This window comes from Carettochelys insculpta, chromosome 2 (assembly GCF_033958435.1).
Source record: "Carettochelys insculpta isolate YL-2023 chromosome 2, ASM3395843v1, whole genome shotgun sequence".
Lineage (NCBI taxonomy): Eukaryota > Metazoa > Chordata > Testudines > Carettochelyidae > Carettochelys > Carettochelys insculpta.
Window position 1 is genome coordinate 233,314,282 of NC_134138.1, and position 27,608 is coordinate 233,341,889.

Consider the following 27,608-nt stretch of genomic DNA (forward strand, 5'->3'; position numbering starts at 1 on the left):
GCATCAAAATTTACTTGTCATTCTGTGCACAATTCTATCTACACCCAGCAGATATACAGGCTTATCTCCCCTTAGCCAAGGGTTGGCAGGATACATTTGTATCTCTATTTCTTGTCACATACTAGCAACAGAAGGTTCACCTTCTGCTGCAAAGTCAGAAGGTCATACTGCAGCTGAACTGAAACATCACAGAAGGAGGATATTGGTTAGAGCCTCTTACTCTGTCAAGCAATCCTTGTTGGTGGGGAGGAAAGGGATTAGTTTTATTGTTTAATTTGGAGAGAGAAATGATAGTCACTTTCCTGCTTTCGGCAAACTGAACGGATAGAGAATGGAGAGAATGGACAGGATAGTAAAGATGGGGAAGATATAGCTTCTGTTGATGTTCTCAGAGTACCAGGTTTCTAGTCAGTCACAGAAGGATACTCCAGGCAGACAGGTCAGCCATGTTAGCTACTGTTCCAGGTCCCCATCTTCCTTAGCTAGGGCCATCTCCTTCACTGTTCCTTCTCAGGCTGAGCAGAGCTTTCTGGCCAACCTCATGCTATGCTGGTGCCAGTCAGTGTAGCTGATTTCAAGATCAGGTGAAAAGCCGAGAGAGAGAGAGAAAGAGAGGGAGAGAGAGAGGACAGAAGTAAGATAGAGGGGGATGGAAAGGGACACATGAGGGAAGGGAGAAGAGACCCTTGCCAAGCTGGGTTCAAGCATTTCCAGCAGAGAGTCAAGGTCTCGGTGTCACGATAAAAATCCTTCCATTGCAGCCACAGTTGTGGGAGAAGCTTCTTCTCCATTTCTCTTCCTAGTCTGTATTTAAGGACTGTCCAGATAAATGGTGGGCAAACTAACCCATCCTCTCATTTTGTCCACCAATTAGGGCTAATTTTTGGTTCCACCTTCCTCTTGTTCAGCTGTGTTCTTACTACAGGTCTTAGTACAATTCTTTATTTCAATTAATATTGCCTTGCTGTCTCCTTTTTGCATTTTTTAAAAAAACAATCTTATATCACAGGTCCTAGGGATAATTTATAAACTTTTAGTCACTCTCCAGCTGTTAAAAGCTCACAGCTGGAGTAGGTGTGCCAGACCCCAGGTCTTACAGCAGGTCTTACCAGATTCCATTCCTGGGAGAAAAAGGGCCCTCATCTCGAGGGAGTATGAGTTGAAAAAGATGTGATACATCTGGTCAGAACTAGAATAGATTGCTTAGGACAGGGGACACTAGCAAATAGTCATCAAAGGCCTATGCTCCAAGGTGTAGGAGTGGAATCAGAAGTGCTTTCTTACCATCTGAGTAGACACTCCAGACAAGAGATCAGAGTAGGAAAAGAGACATGGAGAAGTGAAAGTTGACTAGCTTGAAGTCACTCATCAAGTCAGAGGCAAAGCTGAGAACAGAATCCAGGTCTTCTGAATTTCAGTCCTGCTCTACTACGTGGCTTCTGCAGGGCTTCTGCCTGCACCTGCATCTGCAGGAAAAGGAGTAGGACCCATGAAAGCCACGGAGGAAGCCACTTGGTTCTGCATCACCACAAGGGCAGACCAGAATTGGCTGCCTCTAGGAAAGGCACAGAGTCCTTTTGGGCTCCACGTCAAGGTGACTGGCCCTATCTGACCCTTCCTCAACAGTCTCATTGTTAAAAGTGGCTGTTCTTAGCAGGTTGACCCAGTTTTCAATAATTGTCTTGGAAGTGGGTCTGCGGGGGATTGCTCAGAGCCCCAGATTTGCCAGCCATGGGGGACTAATTTGAGGACAGTCCTGGGCTAATTATGCTTTAGAGGTATGGAATGTTTGTGTGCCTCTCTCTCTCTGCTGCATCCTTCAATTGGGTTAGTAAATGTGCAGAACATGTTCATAATTTTGGTAGAAAGGTGAGCACAATGGAAACCTGTAACACTATGTTTTAAAAATGAAACATTGATTCTCCTAAACTTGGAGTCATTGGGCTTTGCTAGAAGAACACTTTGGTGCACAGATGCCTGCTGTGCTCTTCAAAAGGAAGGTCCCAGAACGTGAACTGAAATAGACCTTATATTGCACAAGAACAGTTCTCTGAACTTTTCCTACATTCCAGAGCCAAGCAGCTCTGCTGCTCAGATGCAGGGGGGATATTACTCACAGAAGTGAAATGTGTAATTGCATCAGATACAGGATCCTTTGCAGATTAAGGTCTGTTCTACATGACCGTTAGGTTAACCTAGCTACATAGCTCATTACACTCCGTGCAATGTACTTAAGCTGATCGAATCCCTGATATCGCTAGGTCTATGGAAGAATTCTTCTGTTGCCCTGGCTACCACAGCTTGTACTTACTACAGTGGCAGGAGAACCTCTTCCATCACTTCTGTAAGTATCTACACTACAGTGCTACACTATTGCTGCTGTTTCACAGTAGCATTTCTAATGTTGAAATACCCTTGGGGCTTTGTCTATACATCCACTGTGGCCGCGGTGAAGCTGCACCACTGTAGTGCTTCAGTGAAGAAGCTATCTACTCCCATTAGCTTAGGTATGCCACCTCCCCAAGAAGCAGTAGCTAGGCTGAAGAGAGATTTCTCCTGTTGACCTAGCACTGTCTATACTGGGGGTTAGTCTGGTGTAACTTCTTCTTGCAGTGGAGTGGATGTTTTGCACACCGGAGTAACAATTAGATTGACCTAATTTTGTGGTGTAGATCAGGCCTTAGACAGTTCAAATGACTATCTCCTGGGGAAAAAAACAAAACAAGACAAGTTTTATGATGGCACTGAGCTGTGGTAGAAAGAGAGTTTCTTAGACTGACCACAAGTGTTATAGCAGGGTTGCCATTTTTACAGAGTACCCTGTCGTTTGAGACTAACAAAATAATTTATTAGGTGATGAGCTTTCGTGGGACAGACCCACTTCTTCAGACCATAGCCAGACCAGAACAGACTCAATATTTAAGGCACAGAGAACCAAAAATAGTAATCAAGGTTGAAAAATCAGAAAAATATTATCAAGGTGAGCAAATCGGAGAGTAGAAGGGCAGAAGGAGGCGGGGGGGGGGGTCAAGAACTAGAGAAAGCCAAGTATTTGCTTACTTGGATAATATTTTTCTGATTTGTCAACCTTGATTACTATTTTTGGTTCTCTGTGCCTTAAATATTGAGTCTGTTCTGGTCTGGCTATGGTCTGAAGAAGTGGGTGAGTCCCACGAAAGCTCATCACCTAATAAATTATTTTGTTAGTCTTTAAAGTGCTACTTGACTGCTTTTTTTTCCTTGTTTTGATAGTCTATAGACTAGCATGGCTATCTCTCTGTTACTGTTGTTTGAGGGAGAGTTTCACAGACAAAAGGGAAATGTATAAAAGTTTTAAGTTAGTAACTGATATTAGCTGATCAGTTTTGAAGAAACCACCATGCACAGCATATTGTGTGTTTTCCATCTCAAGTCACTCAGGAGTGCAGAGGGGAAAATCATGATGTTTATAAACTTGCCCTGGACAAACAAAAGTGATTAGAGGTCTGGAGCACATGGCCTATGAAGAGAAGCTGAGGGATTTTGGATATATTTAGTTTGCAGAAGATAAGAGTGAGGGGTGATTTGACAACAGCCTTCAACTTCTTGAAGGGGAGATCTAAAGAGGATGGAGAGAGGCTGTTCTCAGTAGTGACTGACAGCAGAACAAGGAGAAAGGGTCTCAAGTTATAGAGGGGGAGGTAGAGGTTGGATATTAGGAAAAACTATTTCACTAATAGGGTGGTGAAGCACTAGAATGCGTTACCTAGAGAGGGGGCAGAATCTCTCTCCCTAGAGGTTTTTAAGTGCTGGCTGGACAATGTCCTGGCTAGAATGATTTAGTTGGGGTTGATCCTGATTTGGGCAGGGGTCTGGACTCCATGACCTCCTGAGGTCCCTTTGAGCCCTGAAGACTATGATTCTAAGTAATACTCCAGGTGTGGGTGAGGTTGAGTAGGGTGAGGTTGAGTAATACGCTTACTAGTGCACCCCCTGAGCCTCCTGAAGGTAAAAGTCCTCTGAGTAGGCCAAGACAGGCCCAGAGCTGGGCTTTTCATACATAATAATTATTCTTCCACCCCCAAACTTGAAAGCAATCCCGAGCAAGGCTGAGACTCCTTGCCAGCTGGTGCATGGGTGAGCGAGGGAACAAGCAAGCACACCTGAGAAATTTAAAGCAGGAAGATACACCTGTTACCACCATATGTGCAGTGAAGAGCATGCAGTAAAGCATAAATGATTGATGCGAAGAACAAAAATAAAATACAGGGGACTAAATTTTTGGAGGGCTGGGAAAATGGACAATTTTGTGCAGACTGAGAGTGGTGGAAGCTTCAGTTGCATGACGTTGGACTCCAGGGTCACGGTAGCAACTTGGTTTAACATAGCCAATGGAACTGGCTTTCTACACAACATGACCCGCCCACACCTGCAGAGGAATGGGTGATCTTCTCAGAACTGGCTTGATACGAAGCTCTTCTGAGTGGCTGTTTGAGCCAGACACAGCCAGTGGTTCTATGACAGCATGGCTCTGTGTGAGTCAGCAAACATGGGGGAAGGCCTCAGCAGTTAACCTCTTTTTCTTTCTACCTCTTGACCCAAACAAACTCTTAGTTCTAGGGTGCTCCTGAGAGTGCAACACACTGGCTGTGTCTACACTAGTAAGTACATTCGAAAGTGAGGTTGAAAGATGTCCTTCTTTCGAAATAACCCATGGAGTGTCTACACACACTCCGCGATCTTTCAAAAGTAACTTTGAAAGAATGGGGCCAGTCCATCGAAGTTGGTCGTCCGTTCCCATGCAGGGAAGATCATCCCCTTTCGGAAGATTATTTCACAAGAGAGCAAGTATAGATGCTCCATAGATGGCTATTTCGAAAGAGGGAGTCCTCCATGGTGGCGATCAGATGGCAGGCGGCAGCGCTGCTCACAGCACACGGGGAGCTCTATGGCGCCAGCGTTTGGCCGCATTTAAGAAAGCAGGCTCCCACAAAGCCTCAGGAAGGAAGGTGAGAGCGTGCAGGCAGGTGGGAACCCATGCTGCTGCTGAACCTGCTCCCAGCTGTGAGGCCCCCGGCAACCTGCCCTACTCTCCAGCACCACAGCCAACACCCTGGACCTGCAGCCGTGCCGGCCCGCCCTACCGAGGACACCGGGGAGTCATAGAATCATAGAATGCTAGGGCTGGAAGGGACCTTGAGAGGTCATCAAGTCCAGCCCGCTGCCCCCATGGCAGGACCAAGTACTGTCTAGACCATCCCTGATAGCCATTTATCTAACTTGTTCTTAAATATCTCCAGAGATGGAGATTTCACAACCTCCCTTGGCAATTTATTCCACTGTTTGACTACCCTGACAGTTAGGAACTTTTTCCTAATGTCCAACCTAAACCTCCCTTGCTGCAGTTTAAGACCATTGCTTCTTGTTCTATCCTCAGAGGCCAAGAAGAACAACTTTTCTCCCTCCTCCTTATAACACCCTTTTAGATACCTGAAAACCACTATCATGTCCCTCCTTAATCTTCTTTTATGCAAACTAAACAAGCCCAATTCTTTCAGCCTTTCTTCATAGGTCATGTTCTCTAGACCTTTGATCATTCTCGTTGCTCTTTTCTGGACCCATTCCAATTTCTCCACATCTTTCTTGAAATGCAGTGCCCAGAACTGGACGCAATACTCCAGCTGAGGCCTAACCAGTGCAGAGTAGAGCGGAAGAATGACTTCTCGTGTCTTGTTCACAACATACCTGTTAATGCATCCCAGAATCATGTTTGATTTTTTTGCAACAGGACCACACTGTTGACTCATATTTAACTTGTGGTCCACTGTAACCCCTAGATCCCTTTCTGCCATACTCCTTCCTAGACAGTCGCTTCCCATTCTGTATGTGTGAAACTGATTGTTCCTTCCTAAGTGGAGCACTTTGCATTTGTCTTTGTTAAATTTAATCCTATTTGCTTCAGACCATTTCTCCAATTTGTCCAGATCATTTTGAATTTTGATGCTATCCTCCAACGCAGTTGCAACCCTTCCTCACTTGGTATCATCTGCAAACTTAATAAGTGTACTTTCTATGCCAATATCTAAATTGTTGGTGAAGATATTGAACAGAACTGGTCCCAATACAGACTTCTGCAGAATCCCATTTGTTATACCTTTCCAGCAGGATTGAGAACCATTAATAACTACTCTCTGAGTGCTCTTATCCAGCCAGTTTTGCATCCACCTTATAGTAGCCCCACCTAAGTTGTATTTGCCTAGTTTATTGATAAGAATATCATGCGAGACCGTATCAAATGCTTTACTAAATTCTAGGTATACCACATCTACCGCTTCTCCCTTATCCACAAGGCTCATTATCCTATCAAAGAAAGCTGTCAGATTGGTTTGACATGATTTGTTCTTTGCAAATTCATGCTGGCTGTTCCCTATCAGCTTACCACCTTCCAGCTGTGTCTACACGTGCACGTGACTTCGAAGTAGCGGCACTAACATCGAAATAGCGCCCGTCGCGGCTACATGCGTCGGGCACTATTTCAAAGTTAACTTCGACGTTAGGCGGCGAGACGTCGAAGTCGCTAACCTCATGAGGGGATCGGAATAGCGCCCTACTTCGACATTCAACGTCGAAGTAGGGACCGTGTAGACGATCCGCGTCCCGCAACGTCGAAATTGTGGGGTCCTCCATGGCAGCCATCAGCTGGGGGGTTGAGAGACGCTGTCTCTCCAGCCCGTGCGGGGCTCTATGGTCACCGTGGGCAGCAGCCCTTAGCCCAGGGCTTCTGGCTGCTGCTGCTGCAGCGGGGGATTCATGCTGCACGCACAGGGTCTGCAACTCGTTGTCGGCTCTGTGTATCTTGTGCTGTTTAGTGCAAGTGTGTCTGGGAGGGGCCCTTTAAGGGAGCGGCTGGCTGTTGAGTCCGCCCTGTGACCCTGTCTGCAACTGTGCCTGGCACCCTTATTTAGATGTGTGCTACTGTGGCGTGTAGACGTTCCCTCGCTGCGCCTATTTCGATGTGGTGCTGCGCAACGTCGATGTTGAACATCGACGTTGCCAGCCCTGGAGGACGTGTAGACGTTATTCATCGAAATAGGCTACTTCGATGTAGGCTTCACGTGTAGACGTAGCCTCCAAGTGTTTGCAGATGATTTCCTTAATTACTTGTTCCATTATCTTTCCTGGCACAGACGTTAAACTGACTGGTCTGTGGTTTCCTGCATTGTTCTTATTCCCCTTTTTACAGAAGGGCACTATATTTGCCTTTTTCCAGTCTTCTGGAATCTCTTCTGTCTCCCATGATTTTCCATAGATGATAGCTAATGGCTCAGATACTTCCTCCATCAGCTCCTTGAGTAGTCTAAGATGCATTTCATCAGGCCCTGGGGACTTGAAGACATCTAACTTTCCTAAGTGATTTTTAGCTTGTTTTTTTTTTTAGTTTTATCTTCTAAACCTACCCCTTTCCCACTAGCATTCACTGTGTTAGGCATTCCTTCTTCAGACTTCTCAGTGAAGACTGAAAAAAAGAAGTCATTAAACATCCCTGCCATTTCCAAGTTTCCCATCACTGTTTCTCCCTCCTCACTGAGCAATGGGCCTACCCTATCCTTGGTCTTCCTCGTGCTTTTAATGTATTTATAAAAATTCTTATTGTTTCCATTCATGCCCATAGCTAATTTGAGTTCATTTTGTGCCTTTGCCTTTCTAATCTTGCTCCTGCATTCCTGTGTTGTTTGCCTATATTCATCCTTTGTAATTTGTCCTAGTTTCCAATTTTTATATGATTCCTTTTTTATTTTGCGATCATGCAAGTTCTCCTGGTTAAGCCAAGGCAGTCTTTTGCCTTATTTTCTCTTTCCTGCGCAGCGGGATAGCTTGCTTATGGGCCCTTAATAATGTCCCTTTGAAAAACTGCCAACTCTCCTCTATTGTTTTCCTCTCAGTCTTGCTTCTCATGATACCTACCAGCTCTCTGGGAAGATGAGGAGGTCCTGCACCAGACAGGGGCACAGTGCTGCAATGCCGTGGCATTTGAACACCTGTCCAAGGGCCTCACCGGCCAGGGTCACCTCACCCACACCCCAGACCAAGTGAGGTCCAAGGTCAAGGAGCACCAACTGCAGGGCCTGGGACATGGCCCGGAGGTCAGTGGCAGCATCCACTAGCTGTCCCTACTTTAAAGACCTGGATCACCTCCTTGTGCCCAAGGAGGTTGGTCCTCCGGCCTTGAGCCTTGACACAGCGGACCCTGACACCGAGCTGGAGCCCGAGAGAGGGACCTGGGGGAGGACCACCCAGGATTGGCAACCAGCACCAGGCACCCACAGAGGCTCCAGACCATCAGCGATGAGGAGGGCTCGAGCAAAGGGGCCCTTGTCATCAACGCCCTGTCTGGCCCATTCAGCTGCACCCCCTCCACCCGTGCCTCACCCGAGTTCCTGGAGGGACCCAGAGGTATGTGCTGTGCATGCCAGTCACTGTGGGGGTTGGGGAGGAGGTGTGCAGTCCTGCCTGGGGAACATGGGGCCTGGACGGCCCCGCTCCTCTGGCCTCAGAGGGCCAACGCATGGCATTCAGCACTGCACAGCCGGGACAGCTCTATGAACCTCCCAGACAGCACCACGGCACCCAGACAGGAAATTCTGAGGATGCGGTCCCCGCAGGGCCCCCGGGATATGGGGGGGAGGGGGGTTCACAGGGGTCATTGCTCAGGACTAATGGCCTGTCCCTCTCCCCTCTTTTGTCTCCACAGCTCCAGCAGCTTGCAAATGGACCAGCCCCGTCACAGTCCCGGGGAGCCCCAACACCACCATGGAGTGGCAGGCCTGGGACCAGTTGGCAGCCAACCTGACCTAGGCTCTGGTTGGCCACCTGGCCTCAGCTGCCACCCCATCATGAGCTGCTCCCTCACCTGCCCCTCCTGCCCCCACCCCACCATCCCTCATTCCTCCGTCACAGGCCAGTCCCCCCCCCGAGCTCCCCACTGCCTCGATCCCCTTCCACCCACCCCCGCAATCCCAACCTTGCATCCCTGGTCCCACCACAACTCCCCCTAGCCAGCCTTGTGCAGCTGGCCCACATGTTTCTTGCCAGGGCTGGCCAGGTGAAGGCCTCAGCCCCACCCCCTGCTCTCCCCGTGCTGACCCCAGTGGGGCTGCAGGGACTGTGCCCCAGCCGCGCCCCTACCTCCCCATGCCACTGGCCCCAGCCTAGCACCAATGGGGCCCCCAGATATTGGTGGGGGGACGGGGCAGGCACAGGTGACAGGAATCCTGGCCATTGACCCCCTCATTGAGGGGTAAAACTCCCCGCCTCAACCTCAGCCCCCTGGGTCTTGCAGGGCACCCACCCAGGGCCACTATGCCCCTATACATAGTTCCTCCCAACCCCCCATTAACTGCTCCCCTCCTGCCTGTACATAATTCCCTCGATCATGCAGAGGCAGACAGTTACTTGCAGGGTGGTGGCCCCCGCTCGAAGGCCTGGTGCAAGGCCTCCCATAAGTGCACTGTGTCCTGCTGGGCCTGGTGGCAGGGAGTGGCAGGGGGCTGTTCAGACCTGTGCCATGCCTCAGTGGCCCACCCCTGCATGAAGGGCTTGTGCTTCTCCTCCACAAGACTGTGCAGGGTGCAGCAGGCCCCAACCAATGCCACGCCAGTGTGGACGCCCACCTCCAGCCTGGTTTGGAGGCATCTAAAGTGCCCCTTCAGGCAGCTGAATGCCCGCTCAACCGTATTGTGGGCTCGGTTCAGCCACTCATTAAAAAATTCCTGGCTAGGACTGTGTATGGCCTCATGAGCCAGGCCCGCAGGGGGTTGGCTGCATTTGCCATGATGCAGGGGGGCAATGTGGTGTCCCTGACGGGGAGCTCCCACCAAGGGATGAAGGTCCCCTCGGCCATGCGGCGGCCCAGCCCTGAGTTCCGGAACACCCTGGTGGTGTGGGTGCGGCCAGCCCAGCCCATGCAGATGTCGTGGAAGTTACCATTAGTATCGATGAGCACCTGCAGGACCATGCAGTGGTAGCCCCTGAAGTTTATATAGGCCCTGCCGCTGTGCTCCGGGGCCCAGATGGTGACGTGTGTGCTGTCTAGGGCCACAAAGCAGTTCAGGAAGCCTAACTCCTTGAAGCCCCGAATGGCATCATCCAGGTCCCCGACATGGATCAGCTGCCTCAGGAGCACTTGGTTCACGGCCTGGATGACCTGCAGGATGTCGGGGAGGTGCACTAGTGAGTGTGGGGTGGGGTGCGGAATGCCTGCCCATCCCCATCCCCATCCCCTCCCCTGCCCCTGTTCTCTGAAGGGCAGGCCTCCCTGGGGCTCCCTTCCCTTGCCTCCTGTGTGCCCACCTGTCCCCATCCCTGCCTGCCTCCTGCACCTCTGTCCCCAGTGGGGGCCACCCTTCTGGTTCTCAACAGTGCCCCCTGCCAGGGTACCCCCTGCCCCCTGAATGCGGTGTGGGTATAACCTGGGTATGATTTACCTTGTTGAGGACCTGGTGGCTGATGGACTGGTGACTGTCCAGGGTGGCCATTTTCCAGGGGGCGATGGCCACCCTTTTCTGGAATGGGGGTGCTGACCTCATGTGGGTGTCATGGTGCTGGAGGGCTGGGGCAAGACAGTTGCCCAGCACCAAGACTGTCCCCTTGGTCATCCTGAAGTTCTGTAGCCAGTGGTCATCGCCCCCGTACTCCAGCACCAGCCAGTCCCACCAGTCGCTGCTTGTGCAGAAGCCCCACAGGCAGTGGATGACCCGGGGGACCGGGTGGGGACATCGCACCTTGAGGACGGCCTCCAGGAGGATGGCTAGTAGGGTGGCCACCCGGAGCTGCTGGTGTACGGCGGCCAGGACTCTGGCCAGTGCGCCAGCCACAGCCTTGATGGAGCAGGGAGAGCTGCTTGGGTCCAGGGGGCCAAGGATGCTTCCTCTGCCCTCCATTGGTCTGCACGCCTGGGGACAGCTGCAGGCTGAGGCTTGGAGTGGCAGATCCTTTAAAGGGGTGGCAGACGGCAGCCATGGAATGGCTCATCCACCATGCAGCCCTGCCTGTGGTACTTCCTGCCCTGGTACTTTGGAAACAGCACCCTGGGACGTGTGGACGCTGTCTTTAGAAATTGTGGTGGAGGCCATGCAAAAGGGCAGGTTGAACCTTTGCTCCCATTAGCCCGTGTGGATGCTCCCTTTCGAAAGGCCGTCTTTTGATGTTAAGTTTCAAAAGCCATCATTTCTAAATGGAGGTGTACAGTAGACACAGCCACTCTTGCTAGCTCTGCACTGGGCTTTTGATCCCCCTTACCTGTCCTCTTCATGTGGGGCAAACTTTGACCTATAACGAGTAGGAAGTTTACTGAGCTCAACCTCATGGAGTTTCTTGGCTTTGCTACAGATACTTTCCATTTCAGCTACTGTAGTAGTAAAAGAGACACCATATAGCTGACACAAGCCAGTCTCAAGCTATTATTTTTTTAACTGAAAAATTAAAGATGAAGAAAAACTAATTTTAGAAAGAGTGGAGAAGGGCAAGAACATGAAGCAGAATAGCTAGAATTAATTTTTCTGTTTATAACTTTAATGGATAATATAAATATTCATTTTAAGCATGTTTTAACTTATCAAATTAATTGTACAATTGTGCAAAATTATGAGTTTTAAGCATTTGTTTAAATTTTCATTGATTTAAATTTTCACAGTTGCAGGAGACTATGGGTTGGGGGTGTGGGTGAGATGGTAGGAGGGGTCAGGCAGACAATCAAATGCTAATAAGCTCTCAAGCAGAATTTTTCTTACTTTGCTTATTTCTAAATTTTATTTTTCTAGATGGAACTATTTTTGTCAGTTTACCAAAGATTACCGTGGCTTCTCCATCACAGCCGGCATTCATATCTAGATTGGATTTTTTAAAGAAAAGAGCTCTTCTAGTTCATACAGGAATTATTTGGGTGAAGTTTTACGGCCTGTGTGGTATACAGAAGATCAGCCTACATGGTGCACAAAGGTTCTCTGAGCTTGTCTATATGAACAATTACTTCACAGCAAACTGAGGCATAGATCTACCTTGAATAAACCTGCATCAGACCAGCTGTCTTTGTGAACATCTGAAAATTTGGTTTGGGCTTTAGTGGTGTGGGAATTTACCCTGTGCTAGCTTGCCACTAACCACCTATGTGGACCCTTCTGCTGTTTGTGCACTTTAATCTAATCCTCTCTGACATGGAACGAGATCAAAGCACTTTGCCAAACTGCTAATGCATATCAGGGGAGACCACATGTACAGCTAATGTGCAGCAGGCTAGTGCATGGTAGATCCACGCCCCCACCTTCCCACAATTGACTGTTCATCCTGAGCGCCTTTGTGGACTTGGGTCTCAGAGTATGGCCACACTACACCACCCAACTCTGGATGAGGTTGGAACTCAACCCCCTCTTCTGTCCACAAACAGATCAATCTGATTTGGATCCACAAGCACTGAGGACCCAGGCAGTGCACAGTTGTGATAAAAAGGGTCCAGCCATCTCAGGAGAAGGATAGAAGGTTTAGGTCTCAAAAAAAGAGCACCTGAATCAATGGATGGCACGTGGTATTGTTGTACTACGGATAGGGTGATCAGGTGTCTGGTTTTCAGTCAAGCGCCCATTTGAAAAGGGACAATCCCAAGCCTCCCCTGCCTAGTGAGGGAGGGTGATGGGAGAGAGCAAGTGACAGAAGGTGAGGGGTTGAAGCGAGCAGGGATGGGCCTCAGAGAAGGAGCAGAGCAAGGGTGTCTGGTTTCATTCGAACAGAAAGTTGGTAACTCTAACAATGAAAATAGCTCAGGTGAGGTCTGTAATGAAAGCTTGTAACATTCTAAACATTATCACTAGGAGATATGCAAACAGGCTATGGTAATGAACCTGAATATTTGTATAGAGAGAGCATTTTGCTGATAAACTTTGGTTCCTCCTCCCATCAGGACAGTGAATCATCAGACAGGAAGAAGCAGCTCCTAAGATTGGTGTTAATACAAAACCAGACTTGAGTAATGCTCCATTGTACAATCCCTGAAAAGACAATAATGGCTCCACAGGAAGATATCAAGTCACTTGTGTTCTCCCTGCTTTGAATATCTATAGTGACTGAAGACACAAATAACTGCGCAGCCTTTTTTAATGGAAGGGTTTCAAAGTGGCAGGCATCCAGAACTGAGGGACCACCTCCTGGTGGGAATTTGTCCATGATCCACTAGGTCCCCCTGTGGTTAGAGGGCGCACTGGGGAATTGTTCAAAGTCAATAGGTAACTTGTATCAGAAAAGGGATTGTGTGAAGGCCGATGCTGCATCTTTATATTCATTCCCTGTGTAAGTCGTATGCATTTGCTTTGTCTCATTAGTTCACTTTTGAATCGATGCTTTTTCTTCTAAATACATTTTATATGTTTTCATTCCAAGCAGGTCTCTGTTGTGCGGAGTGTGTGTGCGCACCAAAGGGAATTGATAATTGGGGTGATGAACCAAAGGGAACAGTCCCAAGGTAGGGTATGGAAGAACTCTGGGACAATGGATCAGAGGAGACCCAAGATTGGAAGGGCTGTTGCTGTCACCCTGGAGGGCTGGTGAGTGCCATGGTGAGATCTGGTGCTTGGAGGCTGGCTAGTGGAGTCAGGGATCTGAGCCTTAGCAGCACATCATTTAGGCACTCCATAGATACAGGCAGGCTAGACTAGCTACAGTGGGGAGGGATGGGTCACTGGTTTGAGCATTATCCTGTTAAAGCCATGGCTGTGAGCTCAATCCTTGAGGGGACCGTTTAGGAATCTGGTGCAAATAGATTAAAAAAAAAGTGCCAGGGATGGTGATAGGACCTGCTGTGAGTGCAGGGGATGGGACTGGACTTGATGATCTCTGAAGGTTCCTTTCAGTTCTATAAAATAGTTATATCTCTATGTATTTGAAATCCCTTACTGGGTTTGGTGATGCTCAAAATGACACCAGTAGTCTGAGTCCTGCTGCAATTTGGGGGGTCAGCCCCAATGAACTTCTGTTCAAGCCCTCTCATTCTTCGGTGAAGACCCAGCTCAAGCTGCTACCCCAAGTCAAAAGGTCTGCATACTGCACTATGGATATGTTAGCATGGCTGTGAAACCTGGGTCCAGCAAAGGAAACTCAGGTTTGCCAAGCAGTATGGATGCTCAAGCGCAGGCTTGGAGCTGTATGTGTTTGCTTCATCTTACTAGTTTGCCATATTTGTACCTGTCTTTTCATTAGTATTCCATATGATCCAACAGTTCTGTTATCCAACCATCATTTGGTACCATTTAGGTCAGATAATTGGGGCTGATCCCCATTCAGAGCAAAATGAAATGGAGAACTAAATTTTCACCATCTGGGAAAAAAATCAGGTCAAATACGACAAAATGCCAAGCTAACAACTTCATTTGATGGGTACCTTTCTGCATCTTTATATGCCTAGATACCTTCAAAATCTGATCTTATATGTCAGGAGTCACTTTTCAGAAATGAACTTTGTCTCCTACCTCACTTTGATGACTTTGAGAATTTTGCTAGAGGTATGTATGTCCAGCCTCACTATTCCATATATTTTAGACCGATGAAAAAATTACTCCTCTTTGTCTCCACCTCTCAAGCCCTAAGCTTTCCTACCACCTCATTGACCGATCTGTCCTTGGGAAGGCTCTCAAATCAATGTATGTTTGAGCTTTTTTATATCTTCATTATGGTAGTAGTAAATGCTCTCTTGGAGGTACAGAAGAACCCTGATTACCCAACCTTTGATTTTCCAACACTCCGCTTTACCCAACATGATGAATATAAGAATTTTTAAGAATGATTGTATTGTGTTTTCATTGTAATTAGTAATAAGCTTAGATAGATATTTGTACCTGGTTTTTTTCATTAGTATTTCATATTATCTGACGTTTCCATTATCCAGCTATCCTTTGGTCCTGTTTAGGTCAGATAATTGGGGTTCTACTGTATTATATCTTCATGTGATGTTCCCAGTGGACTTAATGGAGTCTTCTCCTCTTTTACTTCCCTGGTCTTAGTAAACTCTGCTGCAGATGTCCTTCTATAAATACATACTGGGCAACATGTTGAGGATGCACATGCAGCTCCAAAGGTGCGAGAGGCCAGCCAGTAGCCAGTGGGGAGAATAGTGAGGCCAGAGGGCCAGTGCCAGAAGCAGGGATCCCACTCCTCCCTGCACTCATGGCAACAAGGGGAGCCAGCTCACGCTGTTCTCTGGGGAGTGTGGGGGCAGTCCTGCCTCTCCCCCAGAGCACCCTGGCTGGAAAGCAATGTTAGCTGGAGCCATCTTGTGCTGAGCCTTCTCTGCCGCTGCTGGTGGGGGGACTAGTGGGTCTGGGGAAAGTGCGGCTGGAGAGTAGCGTGAGCTGAGGTGGCTTTGCCATGCTTCCCCCCATGACCGCTGGTGAGCGCAGGGGATGGTGTGGACCAATGCTGCTGGGACTTGGGGTGGAGGGAGGTTGTTTTGGTCCTTCCCTGGGCTGGGAGGGGGGCACATGGCTGGTGCCTCCCCAGAGTCCCTGTCACCAGATGCCTCTAAATACATATGGTTTTTAGTTTTCAGTTCCGAAACAAACGTCTGTATTCCAGTCTGTAGGTAGGGGAGTGAGGGAAACACATGGCACTTCAGGCATTTTATTAGTTGTACACAGTTCTGGTTAGCATATTGCCTATTAATGCCTGCTGAGCACCATGCAATAAACCCTGACCTGTCTATTGAGTGATTCAGGACATTTCATACCCAGAGGCCAAGACTGACTTTTTGGTCCCAGCAGACTGTCAGATCCAATCACATTGGAGAAACAGAAACTGCCAGGCAACCTTTATTTCTGTGTGTCAGGAAGAGAACACGCCAAAGGGTTCCTATAAACTGTGCCATGAGGCTGTTCACAAGGGGACCAAGGGGGGTTGCACGTTACGTCATAAGTCTTACTAGGCCATCTAAAGTTGAAACTCTGAAATGGGAGCCAATAAAGCACTTAAAAACATTTTAACTGGATCTGCAGTGGGGTGCAGGTGCTGTATTCAGGAGCTGTTTGGATGGCCTTGTGTGCAATAGGTCAACTGAAGTCTCAGTGTGACCATGAGTCAGTGTGCTGACTAAGTGACCCATGGATTCCACGGCCAGAAGGTATTGCTGATGGAAAAATCGCCAACAGCTGTGCACAAGGTCCAAATTCCCATCCAGTGGATTGGACACATGCAACACGTCTGGAAGAACATCACGGTAATCATCTAGTCTAATCTGCTCTATAACAGACACTCAGTGGGGCCGACAGCCAGTGCAGGCCCCAGGGCAAAGTGGGGGAGGGGGCTGGCTCCGTGCCCCCAGAGGGTGCGGGGCCAAAGAGAGAAGTGCTGGGGTCTAAGGCGGTCAGCCCTTTGCACTTTCTCCCCATGCCCCAACTGCAGACAGCTGAAATAGCAGTGGTGGCAGCCAGAGCTCTGGGCCCTTTTTGAAATGCCAGGCCCTGGGGTACCTGCCCCCTTTGTACCCCACCCTCATGGTTGGCAGGGCTGCAGAAGCTGTCAGACATCCCCAAAATATATTCTAGATTGTATCTCTTTCTTTCAGTTGGGCAATAAGGTGCAGGACATGCCTATTTGTACCACACACACACACATATATAAAAGGAAGCTATTTATTTAACTTTCCCCTGAGATTTGCAGAGTCAGAGCTGCGAGAACTTGGCATTACAAAACTGAAACAATGAGGTGCCCGCCTGTTCGGGGTTTCACACTAAACCAAAATTTGGCCGAGTTTTATTTAAAACGTCCCCAGGTTTACAAGTATCTTAAATACACCTGGGTCACAGTTTGAGTGTATAGAGGGAGTTGCCTGTGAATGTTTGGGAGGAATTTATGCTTACAGTTCAAGCAGGCAGTTCTAAACCACTTTTGTGAAATCAGACACAGCTCAAGTACTTTGGCTCAATTTTGCTTTATTTTTAATATCTGGAGCCAGTAAAGTTCTATGAGGAAGTTCTTGGGATGGCTGTGGCCCCTGGGAAGTACTCTGATGGCATAATGTGGCAATAACACCAACTTAACTTGCTTTCTGAGGATTTCTCCTGTGCAGGACAATCCTTGTAGCGGTGTACAGTAGCATAATGCTCTGCATCACACCCTGACCAAGCTTCCAAACACACATCGTGGCATGCTTGGAGAAAGGTGACATGGACACCTCTGGGCCATGGACAGCCAGGAGAAACTTAGCACAGCCCTGATTTTGCTCTAAATGACACCACAGGTTGAACTGGTTTCCAGTTGGTCCCAGGACTGAATGAAAAATTGGCATAAAGTCACCTTTCTTCCCTTTTGTCCTCCATGGAGCACAGCTTGGTTAGAATAAAGACTCTGGCCCAAGATGTTCAAGCCCAGGTAAACCATAACAACCAACAGAACAAAGCAGCAGAAATGTAGCACTTTAAAGACTAACAAAATGAGTCATTTAATGATGAGTTTTCGTGGTACAGACCCACTGACCCACTTTTTCAGATCAATTTAATTTCCAATACAGACTGACATTTATAAGTACAGAGGACCAAAAAAAAAATTGCAATAAAAACTGACAAATCAAATAGGATTGAAGGAAGAGGGTGAAGGGTGGGGGATGTTAGCTGGCCTGTCTGAGATAATTACAAACGTCAAAGGAAGGGAAGCAGTCCTTGCAATGCATGAGATAGTTGATGTCTCTGTTCAGACTACCTGTTAATGTGTCGAATTTGAATATGAACTCTGACTCTCAAGTCTCTCACTCTAATCTGTTGTTAAATTCTTTGTGTTCCAGGACACAAATTCTCAGGTCTTTAACAGAATGGCCCCGTTCCATTGATGTGTTCATTGACCAGCTTACGTGTACTGGGTTTCCTGACGTCTGCTCTGTGTCCATTTATTCTTTGGCGAAGGTTTGCCCAGTCTGTCCAATGTGCACTGTGTCGGGGCACTGCTGGCGCGTAATGGCACACATAATGTTGCTGGAAGTGCACGAGAATGTGCCTTTGATCTTGTAACTAACATGGTTAGGTCCAGCGTTGGTATCCCCAGAATAAATACGCGGACAAACCTGGCAGAGGGGTTTGTTGCATAACATCCAACATTGATAATGTAACCTGAAAATTGAATGCACCAAATTTTACAGAGTTTTAATCATTATTGTTAAATTATTGTTATGAGAATGTCCTGCTTTGCATGTTTTGTAAGTATTAACAGGTACTGACCAGTCATGTGCTTAGAGGGTTATTTGATTTGCAAACACACATTTATACCCGACTGAAAAATATTAGGCGTGCATAGCAGCTTGCATATACAATCACTTTTGTCTGCCTTTGAAAAGACGTTCCCTTATGTTCAGACTCACTAAAAATCCTGCACCCCAAGCTTTCTGCGGACCTAGTGAGATTCATGCTGTAAGCTGTTCCTCCCCACCATGTGACTACAAACTTACTTCGGCCCTCCGTGGCTGCGTCTACAGAGCAGATGCTATTTCACGATACAAAGTTATTCCAAAATAGCAATGCTGTGGCTCTTCTCAGTGCCCAAAGCAGTGCTTCTGTTGTGGGCACACTGTTCCGGGTCGGGTACGCCTCGTCGTACGAGGGGCAACGGAAGGTTCAGAATAGCCCCCTCTAGAAAATTCTGTAAATTATTTTGAAAAAAATCTCATCGTGTAGATGTAGCCCGTGTGCCTTAACATACCTAAGTCTACAGACGTGAGTAGGGCATCTTCAGTGATCCTCTTCGTGCAGTGCATAGTTTAAAATGGGAGTGGTCCTGAGACTGATCTCAGACAACTTTTCACCCAGAAGCCTCTTCCAGGCTTGCAAAGTTTGTTACCCATTGACTTCTGCTTTTCAACTAACTTTCTACCCAGGACCTTACTTCACTTCGCATTTCGTGATTCCTCAGACAACCTCTGCTGTGGAATTTTGCTGAATGCTTTTGGAAAATTCACGGAATTTTCCATGTCTGTCAAACCAGCGATATACCTTCAGAGAGCTCCAGCAGACTGCTAGGTAAGTGTGATTTCCTCCACTGGACCCACATTGCCCTTGACCGAATTAAAGGTGGCCAAAGATAGGAAATTCTTGGGAAGAAACCTGTGAAAATGTCAGTGACAAGCTCCTCATATTTCTATCAGTATATACTAGGAATCAGTGCTGTTGTACTGCTGTAGGTGCGAAGAGAGCCAGAGCCCACTTATTGGATATGTGAATGTAATTAGAGTCTAATCTGAGCTAGGATGACTATCAAGACAAATGGTGGATCCTCAGGAAAACCCTTGAGACAGTGTAATTGCTGATCATTTACCAATCTCTCCCACGGATTCTCCCCTGTAGCATCTCTTAAGATGGGCTCAATGCTCATGGCATCCATTTACTGTGATGCCCACCAGGTTTCCACTGTCTTGTACCTTATGTTTTCCTCTGCCCTCTGAAAAGAGAGTGCAAGTTGATCAGTAGTGGCATTTTATATCCAATTTAAAGGGGTAAATCAGCATCCAGTGCAGGAAGTTAATGCTACAAAAAATAAGTACAGGTTGAACCTCACTAGTCCAGCACTCTCTCGTCCAGCAACATTTGTAGGCCACCGTGATTTTAGTTAGTTATGGGTGTGGCCAAGTTTCCCTGGGTCCCATAAAGTTTGTTTATAGCCACCAGTCCTGGTTCTCAGTTTTCTGTGCTGTTATTTAGCTGTAATTTGCCAGTAAATGTCTTCTAAAAGCCCAGTAAGCAGTGGAAGCGTTGTATGCTGCTAGACAATATGAACATCTTGTGGTCCAGCAAATTCTTTCTTTCGGCACCAGTCAAATCCTGAGAGTGCCAGACTAGAGAGGTTCAACCTGTAGAATCTATCTTAGGAGTCTATAGGTGAATAGCTTCATTATATAAAATGACATAAGAATGCAATAAAAATGTACAGCTAATTAAACAGTGGAAGACTCTTTGTGGAAGAGGATCAGTGGAGGTGGAGAATACAAATATTTCTCTTTTAGCTCTTGGCTTTCAGTCTTTGGTAAATTTTTAAGCCTCTGACTCGAGGGATTCATAATGGAAATACTGCTCTGCCTCTAAGCACTGATGTGTAAATGGCACTGCTCTGTTATTTTAGGATGCTGCACTTTAAACAGAAATGTGCCAACTAGTATTCCTTTGACATTCCAACTGTCAAACTGTCAAGAGCAATCACAACAATCCTTCAATAACAAAGCTCAATGGAAAATGCACACGTCACTTTAGAAATTGTACGAATCAAATCTAGCACTGAAAACTAATTTTAACATTACTACATCATTCTTGTTCCCTTCCCCCAAAAAAATCCAATATTAATGTCAAAGAAAAATCTGTGTCTGCCTACTGGGATAATGGCTCAGAATTAGCTATGAGGAGGCTCAGAAGCTCAGAGCTCCCTTTGTAGCAAATGAACTGCTAACTTCTACAGGGCATAGACTGGTGACTTGAGAGATGAATTTTTGAAGTAATACAAAATGCCTGAACTTTTGTGTTAGTGAAAAAGTCTGTTCAAGGAGATGATACGTATCTGATTCTGAGAGGATTTTCAGGATGATCAGTGGGAGATACTTGGTTTTATTTTTTTATTTTTTTCTTCAGAAAAATGCAGCTTGAATTTGGTTCACGTTGGAATAATGATACAGGTCATAGAAGTCACACAACACTGTAAGAAAAAGTTGAACCTTTTTCCTCAAGCAGGAGAGATTTGCTACCTCATTCCAGGCTGTTAAGGCAGAAGGATGAGTCAGAGCTCCCAGGGACTTGAGACCACAGTGCAAACACGTTTGTCATAGAACCCCCACTATTTTCATCAATGCAAATTTCAAAAGTTGGCAGCAAATAATTTGGATTGTGACATCTGAGTTAAGTCTCTTTAATGGACCTTTAAAACTAAAAAGGCAAATGTACATTTAAATTCAGTTGGTATCTTCTTTTCAAATTAAATTTGGTCCTCTAGCGTGACAGTATCCACCCCAGAGCCCTGACCAAATGCTAGATTGGAGCAGCCACATTCCAAGGATACTAATCCTCCCTGTTTTAAATGGACAGCATATGCCTGACCCAAAATGTCATGTATTATTGCCCTGCACTGTTTATAATAATGTCAGCGGTCCCTGCCACCTGCCTTTCCACTGGGATATTAACCTTGGGTAAAAAACTGTTACTCATCTTTCCATAACTGTAGTTTGGCAAGGTGTGTTGCACATGCCCATTCCCCTGGAGGTGTGTTTCGGCCTTGTGCAGAATTTTAGGAGATTTTTCCCTCGGCAACACCCATCGAGGCACCATGAGTGCCCACTGGCGCCTTGTACCGTTGCATGCCGGTAGGAAGGGCAGTGCTGTCCTTGAATCCCTTCAATGCCTTCTTGGCAGAAAGACGCCAACAGAGAGGGAAAGGAGGGCAAGTTGAGCAATGGACAAGTGCGGCACATCTCAAAGACCAATAGTTATGGAAAGGTAGGTAGCTGTTATTCCTTCCTTGAGTGATTGCACTTGTCCATATCACTGTGAGTGGCTCACAAGCAGTTTGAGCGGGAGGTGAGCTCAGAGTCTACTTGAACAGGGACCCCTAGCACTGTGTGCTTAAATCTGGCATCAGCACTAGACTGATGAGATGTGGCACAGTGAGAGGCAAAGGTATGGCCAGGTGGCCAGGATGTCACCTTACAAACGGCCTGGTTGGGTGCACGAGTGAGAAAGGCTGCAGGAGCTGCCTGCCGCATGGGTGGGTGAGCTACCACTGTAATCGGAAGTGTGATATCAGCCAATAGGTATCAGAAACTAATTTCGCCAGAAATCAGGAAGAGATCCTCTAGGAGGATACTGGGCGGCTCTTCACTCTGTCTGAAGCATCCATGGAGAGTTTAGACAAAGACCTGAAGGGCCTAGTCCAGTCCAGTTAAAAAGGCAAAATTCTTCCAATATCCAGATTATAGAACTTTTCCCGCCTCTGCATTTACTCAAATGAGGCTTCGAGAGGAACATAGGAGAATAACTCGCCTGATTAATGTGAAAAATGGAAACCACAGTAGGTCGAAAGAAAATCTAGTCCTTAAAGAAAATTTGCAGAGGGAGGTTCTGATACTAAAGCCCTCTGCTCTTTTACTTTCCCGGCCAAGATCACAGTAGTCAAGAAAGCCAACTTCAGAGGCAGGTGTAACAGAACAAATCACTAGCAAGCTCAATAGGAGACTCCACCAGCTTTGACAGAACTAACTTTAAACATGACGGTGGAACTGAACTACATACACGTGGATATAATCTGTAGGCATAGCGCTTGAAAAAAAATTGATCCCATATCCATAGGAGAATGTAAAGCTGAGATAGCTGCCAAATGAACTCTGAAGGAAGTAAGAGCTGAAAGCCAAATGTCCAGCAGCTTTGCATGAGGCACCCGTTGTCCCTACAGTGGAATGGACACTTGCAATCACTTGGGGAGAATCCTGACTGAGGCCCAGTAAGTGGAGCCAAGAAATAAATAGCAGTCTCTTATCAGCACTTCTGCGTCACATCTTTCCTCTATCTCAGGATCAACACCGTTTCTTTCTGATTCCCTTTCAGGAGGGATCCATCTTTCTCTCAAAGAAGCAATGTGACTTCACGTCAGGATACTCTGGTACTGGTATGGATTACAAGATTTATTAAGAAAATAGAAAGTCAGACTAAAGCAAAAATAAAAAGGCAGGTTTATCATATCGTGCTGTATGGTCAGGAATATAAGGAGAAAATATTTTGACTTAGAAGCTGTAAAAGAAGCAAAAGTCTCACATTCCTAGAGACAGCACCCGTCTTTGCACAGGACAAACAGGTGAAAAAAATAATCACTGGAATAGATTTTAAACAGCAGATCGCAACTTTTATTAGATTAACATTGTGTTGTGCCACTGATCTCACAGAGCAGGCTTTTAACGAGGTCCATGGCAGGGGTACGGTACATCCATCGTATCACAAATAACTCAGGGTAGAGCACTCACCTTCCCCTGGATTCAGCTCATGGCCAAGTCCTCTAACCCTCCCTCCTTGTAGAGGTGAGTACCAAAGGGGAGTCTTGTGTTAAGAACATAAGAACGACCATACTGGATCAGACCAAAGATCCATCTAACCCTGTAGCCTGTCTTCTAACAGTGGCCAATGTCAGATGCCTCAGAGGGACTGACCAGAACGGGTAATCTTCGAATGATCCCTCCCCTGTCACCCACTTCTAGTCTCTGGCCAACAGAGGCTTGGGACACCATTCCTACCCATCCTGGCTAACAGCCATTGATGAACCTAACCTCCTCTTCTTTGAACCTTGTTAAATCCTGCTCTTCACAACCTCCTCTGCCAAGGAGTTCCACAGGATGACCGTGTGTTTCATGAAGAAATACTTCCCTTTGCTTATTTTAAATCTGCTTTCTATCAATTTCATTTGGTGACCTTAGTTCCTTTGTTATGGGAAAAAGTTAATAACTTTTCCTAAGTTACTTTCTCAACACCAGTCTTGATTTTATAGACCTTTATCATATCCCCCGCTTAGTCTCCTCTCTCCTTATCTAAGCCCCAGTTCTTTTAACCTCTCCTCCTATGGCAGCCGTTCCAAATCCCTAATAATTTCTGTGGCCCTTTTCTGAACTTTTTCGAATGCCAAGATAACCTGAAGACTTCGGGCTCCCCTTATGACACAAAGGCCACCAGCAAGAAATCCCAAACCTTATTTAACTCTGGTAACATGCCCTTTGTCATGGCTGGGGCAGGGTGGTGTGACCTAGGGATTGGAGCAGGAGTCAGGCCAGGTCCGATACCAAGACAGAGGGCAAACTGGAAATCAGGCATCGGACAGGGGCAGATTGTCAGGAGTTCAACAGCAGGAGATGGTATTGCAGGGGAAACAGCCCAGTGCAGGGAAAGCACAGTGCATGGGTAACTTCTTGTTGCTGTTCTGGGTTTATATGGAAGCTGTGAACCAGTCAGGACCTCCACCTTTCTGCCAGTAGGATTCCAAGAGTGCAGTTCTCTGTCAGAGTTCAGCTGTGATTCAGACAGCAATTAACGGATTGCTGGATGGCAGGCTGATTCTTACTGGTTTCAAAGACCCCTGTGGAGCAGCATTCAAGATTCATGGTCCCTGACACCCTTTTAATCTTCATCCAGATGTCAGCCACTGCAGGCACCAATGACTGGTTTGGTCCCATGGCCCACCCTCACTGCCTTGAACATATTTTCTGCCTAATCCAGACTCTAAAGGTTCTTGCAGCAAAACAGTCCCTGTTTCTGACAAATCTACTGGATGGTCCCTACGAAGCTCTGGCACACTGTACTGAATATCCCTGTGTGCGATCACTGAGCCACCTGCAGCCAAGAAGACTGTCAGCCTCATGGTTCACATACTTCTGGTCCTGTCCATGCAGGCTCCCTGCCAAACTCACCTCGTGAACATTTCTAACCAAACTAATTTCTTGCTCAGACATGAATTTTTAATCCACCCAATATCCATGTGAACATCAACTACCACACCTACTCCAGTGCCACCCCAAAATGATTGTCCCAGACTGAATAATGGGAGAATTGGGAGGTTTATTTCACCCACCAAGACATAGAAAAGAGGCAGGAGCTGATCTCCAAACTTGCCCCTTCTGCTGAAACACTTATGGTGAATGGCCTCAGCCGTAAGTTCAGCTGTGAGCCATTCTTTGATGTGGTTGCCCTCCAGCGTTCCCTCTATTTTTTCCATCCATGGATGGAATACGTTTTCTTAAGTGCACTAAGGCATGTGTGGATGCAGTCCAGTAGGCACATGAGCTACCAGCTATGGGGGCTGTAGGTGCTCTGCTAATCAGCTGGGCAGCACCTGAATCTCTCCTGGGCAGCTGCTGCTCAAGTGCTCAGTTTACAGTGAATGTTGCTGCCCTCTGTGGTGCCCACAGTCCCAGACATTCTCTGATGCCTCCTTCAGTCACAAACAGATGAATTTAGTTCACATTCTTCATGGGCTCCAATAAGCTACTGGCAGATGCACCCATGTGGGCTGTAACCGATTTCCAGACCCTCTTGTGTAGACACTCTGGGGACCAAAAATCTTTGATGCTGCCAATATCTCTGCCCCAGTCATCCACAAACAAGTTTCAATATTTGTCAGATTGAGACTTAAGTGGGCCACTGACTTTTTTCATTACTGTGGCAAAATGGGCTCTGTTCAGATAACTGCCATAATTGTGTACAAATAGTCAGCCAATGTGCTGGATTCATATGGCTAAAAAGGCTTAGAGAGTGCTCACGGGACCTGTCTGCTCCTCAGAGCATTTCCTTAGCTCCTCTCCCTCTGTACTGAGTTCTGGAATTATTCAGTTTCAAATATGTTGCTCCTTGTGAAAACTACATCTGCCAATCCCAGCGCTCATAAACAGCTGTCTTTTGCTCCCCAGGTCACAAACTCACTAATTCCAAGAACATCAAAAATAGAACCCAACGAAAGCTGTTTTACATGGAACCACCTCCCTCTAACAACTGCCTACCTGAGGAAAATGGCTAACAACCCTGCCAAATCTTCATGGTTACAGGTGCTTCTTGCTCTTTTATGTCCTCAAGAACCACCCTCGACAAGGCATGACAAATCCTGCCACCTTGAAGCAAAAATAACAAGCCACCAAGCTGAGCCAATATTGGGGGATGCAGCCAATCCATAGTGCATTGGAGAAACCATGTATCTTGCCAAAATGCAGGAAAGTCTTTCCGTAATTCTAAGATCTATTGACTTGGAAAGATCAGGTCTGTAGTATCTGAATGCCCTTGTGGCAACTTCTTGCCAGTTCCAAAAGTGTCAGGAGCCATAGCTCGACAACTGATGAGGAATCTTGACCGGCAAAGGGTGCAATCCCTAGGGATCTGTTGTCCTGAAATCTAGAATACTCTTACCATCCTCGTCATGTGTTCTGTCAATCAATAATGTGACCCATTGGCTGATTGTCCCACTAAAAATGAACCCATTGATTTCTGAATTCCTCATCCCAAATGGTGACTGCTACCAATACTAGAAAAGACATCAAGTAACATTAGCCTGCACTGTTCATTCACATACACAGTCACTCTCAAAGAGGTGTCTCTCCCATTCATTTTTCTAGCTAACGTGCCCTCAATAGAGATGTCAAGCTGAGGGCTGTCTGCACAGAGAATTTCCTGTGGTGTAGCTTCACTGAAGTACAGGTTGAACCTCTCTAATCTGGAACTCTTTCATCCGGCAGCATCCGCAATCTGGCATAATTTTAGTTAGCCGGGCAACCACATATCACGGGTGTGGCCAAGTTTTCCGTGGTCCAATAAAGTTTGTTTATGGCTATGAGTTCTGGCTCTCAGTGTTCTGTGCTGTTATTTAGCTGTAATTTACCCCTGCAAGGCTTCTAAAAGCCCAGCAAGCAGTGGAAATGTTGGTAAGGTGCTAGACAATACTGACCTCCCGTAGTCTCGTAAATTCTCTCATCCAGCACTGGTCAGGACCTGAGGGTGCCAGATGAGAGAGGTTCAACCTGTAGCCACAGTTTAAACCAATGCAGGGTGGTTTGCATTCGCCCAGTTTATACTCTATCTGCATCCTGTTTCAAATAGGGATAAGTTGTCAATCATGCTGCCTTGCTGTAAAATGTGGCTACACTCCATGTACCAGCTATACATCAAGCTAAAAACCCAGGCTAAACAAGGTCTTAGTCCTCTTTCAGAGGTACAGAGCTTCCATAAGAGGTGGTAGGTGCACACATCGTTTGAAATTAAGGTCACTTACTTAGATGCCTGTATGTTGACTTCCAAACTTAACTTTAGTTAGCCGATGTTGTCCATTTTGATAGCTGTACAGACAATCCATTCATGATATAAATCATTTCCTCTGATTTACGATAGTTCTTACATGATGGGCCAAATTCTCATCTCCTTCAATGGAGTTGCCTTGGTGTAACTGAAGGTCAAATTGGGCCCAGGACCAATGCAAATAGTCAGTGAAACTCTATGGTTTATATAGGAATTAATACATGTATGCATCATCTCTTTTTTTTTTTTTGATCTGGGATTACTCATCGTCTGCAGCGCATCTGGATCAGGAAAGTTCAGCTTCTCAGAAGAAATTGAAACACTTTAAACTGTGATTCAGTGGGAACTTTCTGCTGACAGCTACAACATTGCAATGTGGTCTCTGAAGATATGTTTCAAATACAGACTTGACGGTGAAAAACACACACGTCAATAGGACCTGGGGTTTAATCCTTTGGGACAGGTACAATGCACAGCTGAACTCATAATTTCATTGCCCGTGGCAGTAGTTAGAAGGCAAGAAGCTGGAGCTGGCAGCAATAGAGAAACACCTTTCCTCTGAATATCCTTCATTTCATAAAACAAGTGAGCCATACATGAGCTAACAAGTGCTGACTTAAAGTCACATTTTGAGCAGACCTTACTCAGGGAAAAATCCCCACTCATGTCAAAAGGCCTTTTGCTTAAATAAAGAATGCATGTTACCCAGGGCACCATTCTGGGAGGTTGGCAGTGGGACGCAGCAGGTACATATCAGGCTATCAGGAAGTAAGGGGAAAGTACACAGCTTGTGTGCATTCCTCTGACTCTGGGCTGGTG

General features: G+C 46.7%; 1 long non-coding RNA gene across 1 annotated transcript; it reads left to right on the forward strand.

Annotated features, from left to right (window-relative positions):
• Nucleotides 1–22,608: 22,608 nt before the first annotated feature.
• Nucleotides 22,609–27,223, forward strand: LOC142008887 (uncharacterized). The gene is made up of 3 exons (XR_012644257.1): nt 22,609–22,638; nt 25,418–25,552; nt 27,066–27,223. It is a non-coding gene; the product is annotated as an uncharacterized LOC142008887 (long non-coding RNA).
• Nucleotides 27,224–27,608: the final 385 nt, after the last annotated feature.